Source organism: Camelus ferus, chromosome 6, assembly GCF_009834535.1.
Source record: "Camelus ferus isolate YT-003-E chromosome 6, BCGSAC_Cfer_1.0, whole genome shotgun sequence".
In the NCBI taxonomy this organism is placed as follows: Eukaryota; Metazoa; Chordata; class Mammalia; order Artiodactyla; family Camelidae; genus Camelus; species Camelus ferus.
The window spans coordinates 81840878-81851301 of record NC_045701.1 but is presented as its reverse complement, the minus strand read 5'-3'; positions in this window follow the sequence as shown (position 1 = coordinate 81851301).

Below are 10424 nucleotides of genomic sequence, written 5' to 3'. Positions count from 1 at the left end.
TTCATCATTGGCTTATTTATGACTTTTTCCTGTAGGCAAACCATCACTTTAACTTAGGGCGCCTGCTGCCTGAAACTAACACTCCATTTTACCGTGTATCAATATAAAGCGAGAGCACTGAGCTCAGGGACGTTGCAAAAGAAAGACAATTGCTGCTTTGCATAATCTCCGTATAGCAACAAGCCTTCGTGCCTCTGTGGAACACACAGTAATTCAGTTTTCTTTGGCAGCTGCAGTGCTGGGAGTCGGCCACTTTGCTTGCTGTGTGAGGTAGAGCAAAGGACTAAATCTTCCAGAGCCTTGGTTTCTTCTGTAGTATGAAGAGCGTCAAGTCTATTTCACAGAGTCCTTGTGAGGATTGCATGAGATGGAGGTGTTCCAGCACTGTGTGAATTGTAGAACTATTGACATAACGATATTCAGTTACTAAAGCTTTTATTAATTGCCCATAACTGTCAGACCTTGTGAGAGGAAGCTTTTCTTTCAGAATTTCCTGCTTTGGTGCATGCTTAGCAGGTACAAGGTCCTGGGTTCAATCCCCAGTACCTCTGTTAAATAAAATAATAATAATAATAAATAAATAAACCTAATTACCCCCACAACAAAAACAAAATTTAAAAAAAAACAAGCAAAAAAAGATTTCCTACTTTGTGGGAAGAACAGATGGATTAAACTCAAATCCAAAATAAACCTTAACTGGCATAGTTTTTTTGTTAATGGAAGGCATAGCATTAATATAGCCTCATCAGCATGTACTGCTAAATTTGAGGGCCCTTAGGGTAACTGGCCCATCACAGTTTGCCTTGGTCTTTCCCGGTTTTAGCATTAAAGGCCCATGTCCTAGAAAGCCCCTCTGTCCCAGGCAAACCAGGATATTTGGTCACCCCTGGATTGTTTTCAGTGCCGCAGGATGGGGAGTGAACAGAATGGGAAATGAAGATTCCTACTGTATAGAGGCGATCAGGTTTCCCTGCTGCTGGAGGCTACTGGGCACAAGAAAACAGATGTCCTTGTGTAAGATAATTGTGGGCTGACACCTGAAACTTAGCATGTCCAGAGTCGAACATAATTTTATGTGTCTTTATTGTTCTTCCTTCTCTTAGTGTCCACACAGGGTTTTCTTTTTTTTCTTTGGAGGGGAGAGGGGAAACTAATTAGGTTTGTTTGTTTGTGTATTTAATGTAAGTGCTGGGAATTGAACCCAGGGCCTCATGCATGCTAAGCATGCACTCTACCACTGAATTATGCCCTTCCCTCAGGGTTTCTCTTTCTTTCTTTCTTTTTTTTTTTAAATATTTAAAAAGTTTCTTATTCTAATCTTTATTTCTCGTGAAGGCTCTACTAAACTTTTGGTCACTCCAGAGTGCAGAAGTTCTTTTTAATGCTGTGGACCTCTTTACCAGTCTGAGGAAGCCTAATACTGCTGTGGTTCATTGCCATATTCATAATTGAAGACTTGATACATTTCACTTAGAGACTGGTGAAAACAGATGTTCTACTCTTCCATCCCAGTTCATGGCCCCCTGCACTGTCTCCACGTAGGCCAGGTTCAGCACCGCACTCCTTCTCCATTGGCCTGTTGCAGTTGTCTTTCCACCCTGTCCCCATTTATATTCTTTCCCCTTTATGTTCCCACTGCCAACGCCCTAGTTCAAGACACTGCAGCTGTTTTCTTAACTACTGCAAAAGTCTTTATTGGTTTCCCACCCCTAGTTCTGTCCTGTGCCCAGCTGATGTGAAGTTCTTCTAAAGCACATATATGACTATAATTTCCCTCCCCAAACCTCCCATGTCCTCTAGGATTAAGTCTAGATTCCTTAGGAATTCCCTCAGGGCCTCCATAACCTGGCCTTTCATCCGGATAACATACTCCTTTGAATCTCCTAGATTTCAGCTATATGAATTGTTCTGTCTTTGTGCTTCTCCCCCTTCATTTTATTCACATTGCTCTCAGGGCCTAGGTTTCTGATTTCCATCATCTCTGCATAACAAAGTTTTAACATCCGTAAAGGCTTACTTCAAGTACAAGACCTAAAATAACCTCTTGCTCCACTGAACTCCCTTAGGACTTTATTTCACCCTCTTCTGTTACCACATTCTACTTTTATTACGAGTATTTGATTACTCGTTCCATAGATGTTTGTCAAGTACCTGTTGTGAGTGCAGCCCTGTACCAGGGGCCGTGGGGATATAAAATAAAACTGATTAGCACCTGGGTTTTTAAAGGACTTATATTTTGGGTTGGGAGAGAATGTGAACCTATGTAACTTTTTTTTCAAGGTGGAAGAACACAAGTGTTTTAGGAGTCCAGAGGGAGAACTCACTCTGCTAGAGGGATCAGAGAAAGCTTTGTGGAGGATGTGGCATCCAAGCTAGCTTGGAGGATCAGTGACTTACATGGATGTACACAGGGAAGGCATTCCACACAGAGGAAATACTGGGAACAAAGCAACCAGGCTGAAAAGACAGTGTATGTTGGGGCGGGGGAAGAAGTTTAGTCTATTAAGGGGCCTCATGGGAGACAGGCTGGTAGTGGTTGGTTAAGGCTAGATAGAGAATGGCCACATATTCCAGGCCAGAAGATAAGACTATCTGGTATGCATGGAATCCAGTGAAGAGTTTTGACAGGAGACTGACAAAATCAAAGGTGAGTTAGGAATAACTATGTGGCAGCAAAGAGGGAAGTGAATTTTGCAGGGAGGGAGAGAGGACTATAGACAAGGAGACTAATGAAAGCAGTAGCAATAAGAATCTCAGCAAATGTTTATTGAGCATGTCCAACGTTCCATGTGGCATCTTAGCTTGCAATCTCTGATTTATAGCTTGTGAAAACTCTTATTTTTCACTCCTTACAAATAAGGAAACTTAAGGTTAGAGAGGAGAAATAACTTGTGCAGCTTCATCCATGGTGACAGAGCTGGAAGTGGAACCCATTTATTTGCCTGCAGTAGTTGGTCCACGAATTAGCCTTAATCTGAATGTGCTGGCAGTGGAATTAGAGAAGATAGAAGAAATGATACTCTTCGTAAGTTACAGTATTTTGAGGTGAAAAATAAAAAAGCAACAAATACCACCATGGTTGGACTGAATTCCTGGACTGTCTTCTGCAGTAATTGGTCTCATCATGTATCTCCTACATATTTTTCTATAGTAAAGAAATAAGATACCAGTAAGCAAAATATGTTGCTACAGTTTTCTCATACTTTACAAAAACTCGTAATACTGAAAGGGGAAGGGGTATAGATACTATCTGGGCTTGACCTTCTGCTTAGATTCCTCAGAAACCTCACAGAAGAAAAGTGCCAACAACAGTGGCCTTGAGGTGTACCAAGTTATGCTTCCAAATATTTCTGTTTCCAGGAGGAGGGTATAGCTCAGTGGTAGAGTGCATGCTTAGCATGCATGAGATCCTGGGTTCAATCCCCAGTACCACCATTAAACTAAATAAGTAAATAAACCTAATTACACCCCCCCCCCAAAAAAAAACAAAAACAAACAAGAAAAACCAAATATTTCTGTATATCTAAATATCCTTATTAGGCATGTTTGCTGACTGTGAACTAGAATTTTTCAAGGCATTCACCTTCAGATGAAAGATCTTGCTTAAAGATACTGAATGGTTTCAGGGCACTGGAAGAGTGATTTTCCGATGCTCCAGTCAAGTCAGCAATCTCCGCCCCTACCTCAGCCCACCCCAGAAAAAAGTAGCAATAAGGAGGAAGCGCTTAGTGAGCATGCCCTTCAAGAGCACTGGATTGCTTTGCGTTCCCCTTGGTACTCTATTCACAATCACCGAAGACTGTTAAAAAGAAGGGCAGGGAGGGCGAAGTTTCCTTTATTCTAATCCCTTCTATTCCACCCCTCCCTACCCTCTATACTGTGGTCTTTCCCCAGTTATAGATGGAAAAATTAAACCCTGTATATGTCAGAATCCTTCAAACCAAGGAAAGGCTTTTCATCTTCAAAAGTTCTCATATACATTTTATAATATACTGGCTACCTTTTCCCCTTTGCTAATGTTCTTCCATCATTTTGTGTGTTTTATCATTCTGATTAAATCTTAAGTTCCTTAAAAACAGAAATTACCTTTGAAAAAAAGCTTCCCACCACCTGCACCATTGTCCTTCATAGTCACTCAGTCTTGATTTGTCATTTTTCTCCCTCTTTGTTTTGATTTATCTTTTCTAGTCAACAGTTATCTCTGATGACAGCATTGAAAACTTTGGTGATACTCCAGAAAAAAGTTATTCATTCAAGATTCATTTAACAATGTTTATTCACTCTGTATGTCAGATACCTTTGAATGTGAGTGCTGATTAGTCTCTCCTGGGGTCATGGTTATTAGTGGTTTTTTGGGTCATCAACACCTTTGAGAGTCTAACAGAAGCCATAGAAACGTCCCAGAAGAACATATGTGAAATAATTATGTAACTCCTATCATAGAGTCCAGACTTTCAGACTCAATCAAAACCAAAACAAGAGACATTAAAAAAAATCTGAAAATCTTGTTCAGTGTGATGTCTTTAGACTTTACCAGTATGTGATCTGTCTATTTAGATGATAACTGTATATATAGGCATTCATATGTAGTTGGTCAACCATATACATAGTACTAAGGGAACTATATAAAAGTTCAACACTTGAACTTTTTGTTGTTTTTAATCATATAGCTTTAAAGCAAAAAAAAAAAAAGGCCATCTTTTTCCTAGTAGAATTTGGAGGGCAAAATACATCATAGCATTGTTTTTTCATTAAGGTAAGAGTTCTAATTCTTCACTGATACAAACATTTTTCAAGTTATAATAAGTAATATTGGTAAACCTAGTCTTTGAAAATTTTAAGTTCTGGTCTCTCTGGTTTAAGTTTTGTGCCACCTGAAATATGTAAAGTCAACTAAGAACTGGTGTAAATGAGATTTTTCACAGAACATTTTCTTGTGAGATTTAGTACAACTGATGTTTTGATCAACATTGTTTTAGTATCTTGAAAAAACATTTATTTTCATTGAACAGAATGAGTAGTAATTGCATGAGTTGAGTTATTGTCAGAACAGTTTACCACTGGGTGTTTTCGTATTCCTCCCTTTGTGCTACTCTTACTAATTAATGTCAGCATTTGCTAAATTTTATTGCAGAAAGACTGATATAGAGGAACCCTGCCATCTGGAACCTGAGATTTATGAATTTGTGTAAAACTTGATGTTTAAAAGGTGCAGAAAGGGAACAAAAGCTGTCATTAGAGAATTTCCTCTCTATGTGAATAATTAATGATAATGTAACTGGATACCAAACTGAATTGACAAACGTCTACAACTTTTTACTTCTACCTGGAAACTTGTTGCAATGATTATTATTTCAGTAAGATAAGGCTGTTGATTCCCCAAAAGGATGTGATTTTAAATGGGTTTTAGGAATCCAGTATAGCTGATTTCTTTGTTGTTAGATAAAGTCTACTTTAAATGGTAAAATGGTCTGATTACAACATAAAGACTCTTCTACCCATAAAGAAGACTATGTAGGTGGTATGAGCATCATCAGTATCATCAGTGAGCATTACTGAGGTTCTCACCTGCCTGGGCAAGGCACTCTGGGAGTACCGTGCTCGTGCTTGCGTGGAATTACACGTAGCTCTACCCTCTAGGTTCTCCCAGCTAAACTGTAACCCACATGCAGGCAGGGACCATGTTTTTATTTATGTTTTTTTGTTGTTATATTTGCTTACATCTTCAATACTTACAACCAAGTCTGGCACATAATAGTTGCTAAATAAATATATGTTGAACATCTGAATTAACAACTATTACAATAGTTGGAGAGAAAGAAAGTTAAATGAAAGAAGGAAAGCTTCTATTTTATAATGTAGCTTTTAAAATGGAAAATATTACATGTTATTCTCAAAACACCTTTATTGTGTGCTATTTGATACAAATAAAATTACGTATGGTAAATGTAAATTATTAAACATAATATGGAGCCCCAGTGAACTCACTACCTATTCAAATAACTAGAAAATTACTAGTACTGTGGAAAATAACTCGTATACTCCCCAATGTCGTCCTCCTGCCTTCCCCTCCACCCAAACTGCATTCTCAATTCAGGAGTATTCTAACTTTGAGACATGTAAATCAGAAGGAAGGATTTACAGAAGACAAATGTATGTAATTCTTTATTAAGTGATTGAAAAATACATTTGTTAACAGTCATATGGAAGGTCACTTATTACAGGCTCTGAATGCCATCAAAAAATAGTAAACAGGGTTACTTCTAAGTGCCAAATCCTGGTGACATTCAGAACAGTCTACCTATGCCCTCAGAGAAGGCACATATTAGAGTTCATTTTTTTGTTTTGTTTTACCTTTCCATCCTTCTATAATGTAAAGTGATTTTTAAAATGTCTTTTCTTTTGGAAATTTAAATTGCTTTTCTATTTGTCATATATGTTTTCTATTTCACAGCCTCAAAACTGTCTTTAATCATTTAAGGTATATTTTCACATAGATTCTTAGTGAAACTCTTCCTGTGAGTTGTCTGTGAAGAGATTTTAACTTGTAACACTGGCTACAGTTAAAGATTTACTAAAGCAGAAAATAAAAATAAGCCATGAACAGAAAGGCATTATAGCAACATTTATCTTATCAAATAAGAATATTCTTACACCAGTGTTTACTAGGAGTATCTTTTTATTCAATACACAATAATAGTGTATTATGTCTAGAATCATAAACTCAAATTCCAGAGAAATGTAGTGTTGTAAATGAACAGGGTCTCTCCCCAGGAAATTCTGGCCTTCCCATTAATCTTTCTACACGTGGTTTCTGTTGTAGTTCTGTATGCAGCCATCAAACAAGTTCTCTTCCTGATTTCTTTCTTTAACTTTTATTTTGACATAATTTCACACTTACAGAAAAATTCCAAGAATAATACAAAGAATCCCCACATACCCTTCATTTTCCAAATGTTAACATTTACCACACGGGTGCATTCACACATTTTCTCTTATGCTCTCTCTCTCGTGGCAAACATGATTCCCCTTTGTCCCTAAACCTTTCAGTGTACAATTCTGGACGTAAGGTCATTCTGTTACATAACTGTAGTACAGTTATCAGAATCAGGAAAAGGACATAATGTCATTGTTCAATATTGTCCAATCTATAGTCTTTATTCAAAACTTGCAAATTGTCCCAATACTGCTCTTTACAGCAAAGTAGAATCCCAGATCATGCATTGCATTCAGGCATCATGTCTCTAGTCTCATGTAATATGGAATCCTTCCTCAGTCTGTCTGTTTTTCACAACATTGACTAATTTACTGATTTCTAACCAATATGCTGAGATTTTTTAAGGAAGTAAGTATATTTCAAGTAACTGAATTAATCACTGTCAGAATATATAGAAAAAAGGTTTAGGTGGTAATTATATTACATTCATTAAAAAATCTTGCCAAAGGGGATGGTAGAGCAAAGGGTGAGAAAAAGTCATTTAGAATTCTAGACTTTCTCCCCCATTTCAACCAAATGCACTCTTTTTTACATATGAGAAAGTAGAAAGCAGACCAAGACAGATTAGATAATTGGTCAAAAGTCCTCCAGCTCTCCTTCCTGGACCTCTGTACTTTTCTCTGTAGCATATAATGCTTAATGGAATAAAGTCAGTATAAAACTCTCAAAGTACTACTTTTTTTTTTTATTAATTCCATCAACTATTTTGTTTGCCCATAAGGATTCTGCCAACCAGTTGTCTCTATCTGTTACATATTTATCCTATATGATGGTTGTATAATAGTTGATATTTGATTTATATTATAATGTTTATAATGTAATACTTGTCATATATAGAAGTTAAATTTATCTTAGAACCATCTACGCTGTATTTAGGCAGTAGTGGGACAATCTGTTAAGGACACAAGTGTAACATGACATTGTGTACTTCACAGAAGACAGGGTGGACTCTGGGCTGTGTTCTGAAAGAGAGGGGTCTTTTAACCAGATACAGTCACCCTTAGAATGTGAGGGGGTTTGGTTCCAGGGTCACTGTGGATACCAAAATCTGCAGATGCTCAAGTCTGTTATGTAAAATGGCATATAACCTATGCACACCCTCTCATATACTTTAAATCATCTCCAGATTACTTATAGTACCTAATATAATATAAATGCTATGTAACTAGTTGCTAGTGCACAGCAAATTCAAGTTTTGCTTTTTGGAACTTTCTGGATTTTGTGTGTGTGTGTGTGTGTGTATGTATATTTCCATTCTGTGGTTGGGAGAGTCCACTGATGCAGAACTCGAGGATACTGAGGGCGGACTGTGCTCCTCTAAGCTTTTCACCAGTGTATCCCTGACAAGATAAGGGATAGAAGAGATTTACTGCTGCAGGCCTGAGAGTGTAGCCTGAGCTAGTCTACTCAAAACCACACATTTCTTTGAAACTTCATGTATTTCATGTTTAAAACAAATACATTTTATGTTCCTTTTAATTAAAAGGATGTTGCCCTTCCAAAAACTGTCTAAGAGACAGGACTTGTTTTTCCTGTAGCTTCAAATACCACTCCATATCACCACACCCCAGTTTGAGAAGCACATGAACAAATTTATGAAGAGAGCTGTGGAATTCCATGCCTGGGGTCCAGACAGAACAATGTGGTAACTCACGAGAGACACTTTGACAAGTAAAAGGCAGCCTGTGGAAAAGTACAAAAGAGGAACTTGAGAACAGTGAGGTAGGGCAGAGCAGTCATTGGACTTCGATGCCACCATGAGGAGTTGGAGAAATATAATGAACGATAGGGCCAATACAGATTGGGAGGAAGGAAAGCAGGATTCCGCTGCTCCCTTTGCCATGTGACCTTGGGCAAAGCCCTGGGCTCTGGTTTCCTTATACGGAGAAAAGCAAGACTAATAAAGGTGATTGTAAGTTTCCTTCTAGCTGTAATATTTTGTGATTCATTATAAACTAATCTAATACATTAGCTTGTTATTAGTTCCCATGTTTCATAATTAACAAATTTATTTGGATAGATGCTGTTAATAAAACTACTAGCCACACACTGCTGATGTTATGGAATGTATATTTCAAGGCAACCAGTATACGTACACTTATAAGGCTATCACTGAAATCTAGGCCTGCCATCTTATGGATCCTAAATGGTACTACCAATACAGGGTAGTATATCTGTTAGTGTCAGGAGATGATTTTTTTAACAGATAAGAGAATATGTGCTTATGTATATGTAGCTTCTAAAGGAGTTTATACAGTATTTTGAAATTTATTTTCCTTGATAATTCTTAATTTAACTCTCTAGGAAAGAATCCAAGCAAATCCAAGACCCCCCCCCCATTTCCAATTTTAATTGTTTATTGATCTCAATAATTATTTTCTAGGCAGAATTTCATTTTCTAAATGGCTATAGGTAGTTCCTTTGCTTTTGAAATTGTTTGGAACAAGAGAATAGTTCTTTGAAGTGATTGTGGGGGAAGTACTGGCATACATATTTTATGAAAGCTGTGATCAGCTACTCATCCATGGTTGTGAAATATAACAGTGTTCCTTTTTTAATTTTTATATGGCTGAAAATTGTGAGAATAGATGGTTTCCCATTGCAACTTGGATGAGTGTTTGTGGAATTCATTCCTTCCATCACCTGCTGATGGATTTTAGCATTTATCTCCTGTCACGTAAAAGATCCAAAACACAGAACTGGTATTTTTTTTTTATATTTTTCATATTCTTTACCATTATAGGTTATTACAAGATATTGAATATGATTCCCTATGCTGAACAGTAGGACCTTGTTTTTTTGTTGTTGAGTTGTATGAGCTCTTTGTATATTCTGGAAATTAAGTCAGTCACATTGTTTGCAAATGTTTTCTCCCATTCCATAGGCTGTCTTTTCATTTCGCAAAATACAGACAGACCTCTTGTCCACAGTGACCATGGAAGAGTTAGTAGGGAGCATTTTTCAACTCTTTCAGAACTGTAACTTTAAAATATTGAGGAAGAAAAAAAAAACCAGGAAAAAAAAGACTGCTTCTCAAGTGAATTATGGGTATTTGTCTCTAATTAAACTTTATTTTGTCCAAAACAGATCCAAACAAAATTGTTTTGCCTCCCTTCCAATTAACAGAATTTGAAACACTGAAATATGCTAAGGATTGCTTTTGATGGCCATTCTGAAATTGTATCTGGGGCAAAAATGGTAATTTTGTTTAAGGTTGTTGATTTCATGAAACTTTTTAAACCACACTCTATTTCCCACTGGTTTTAAATTTACTTTCAATATGCTTCAGTATTTGTGGAGGTTTTAATCCCTTCAGGTTGAAATGTGATGATTATAGTACAGTAAAAACAGCATTTGTACATGGCTGACGGTGCAAGCACTTGCTATAACCAGTTTTCATCAGTATGGATCCTTACAACAGATCCTT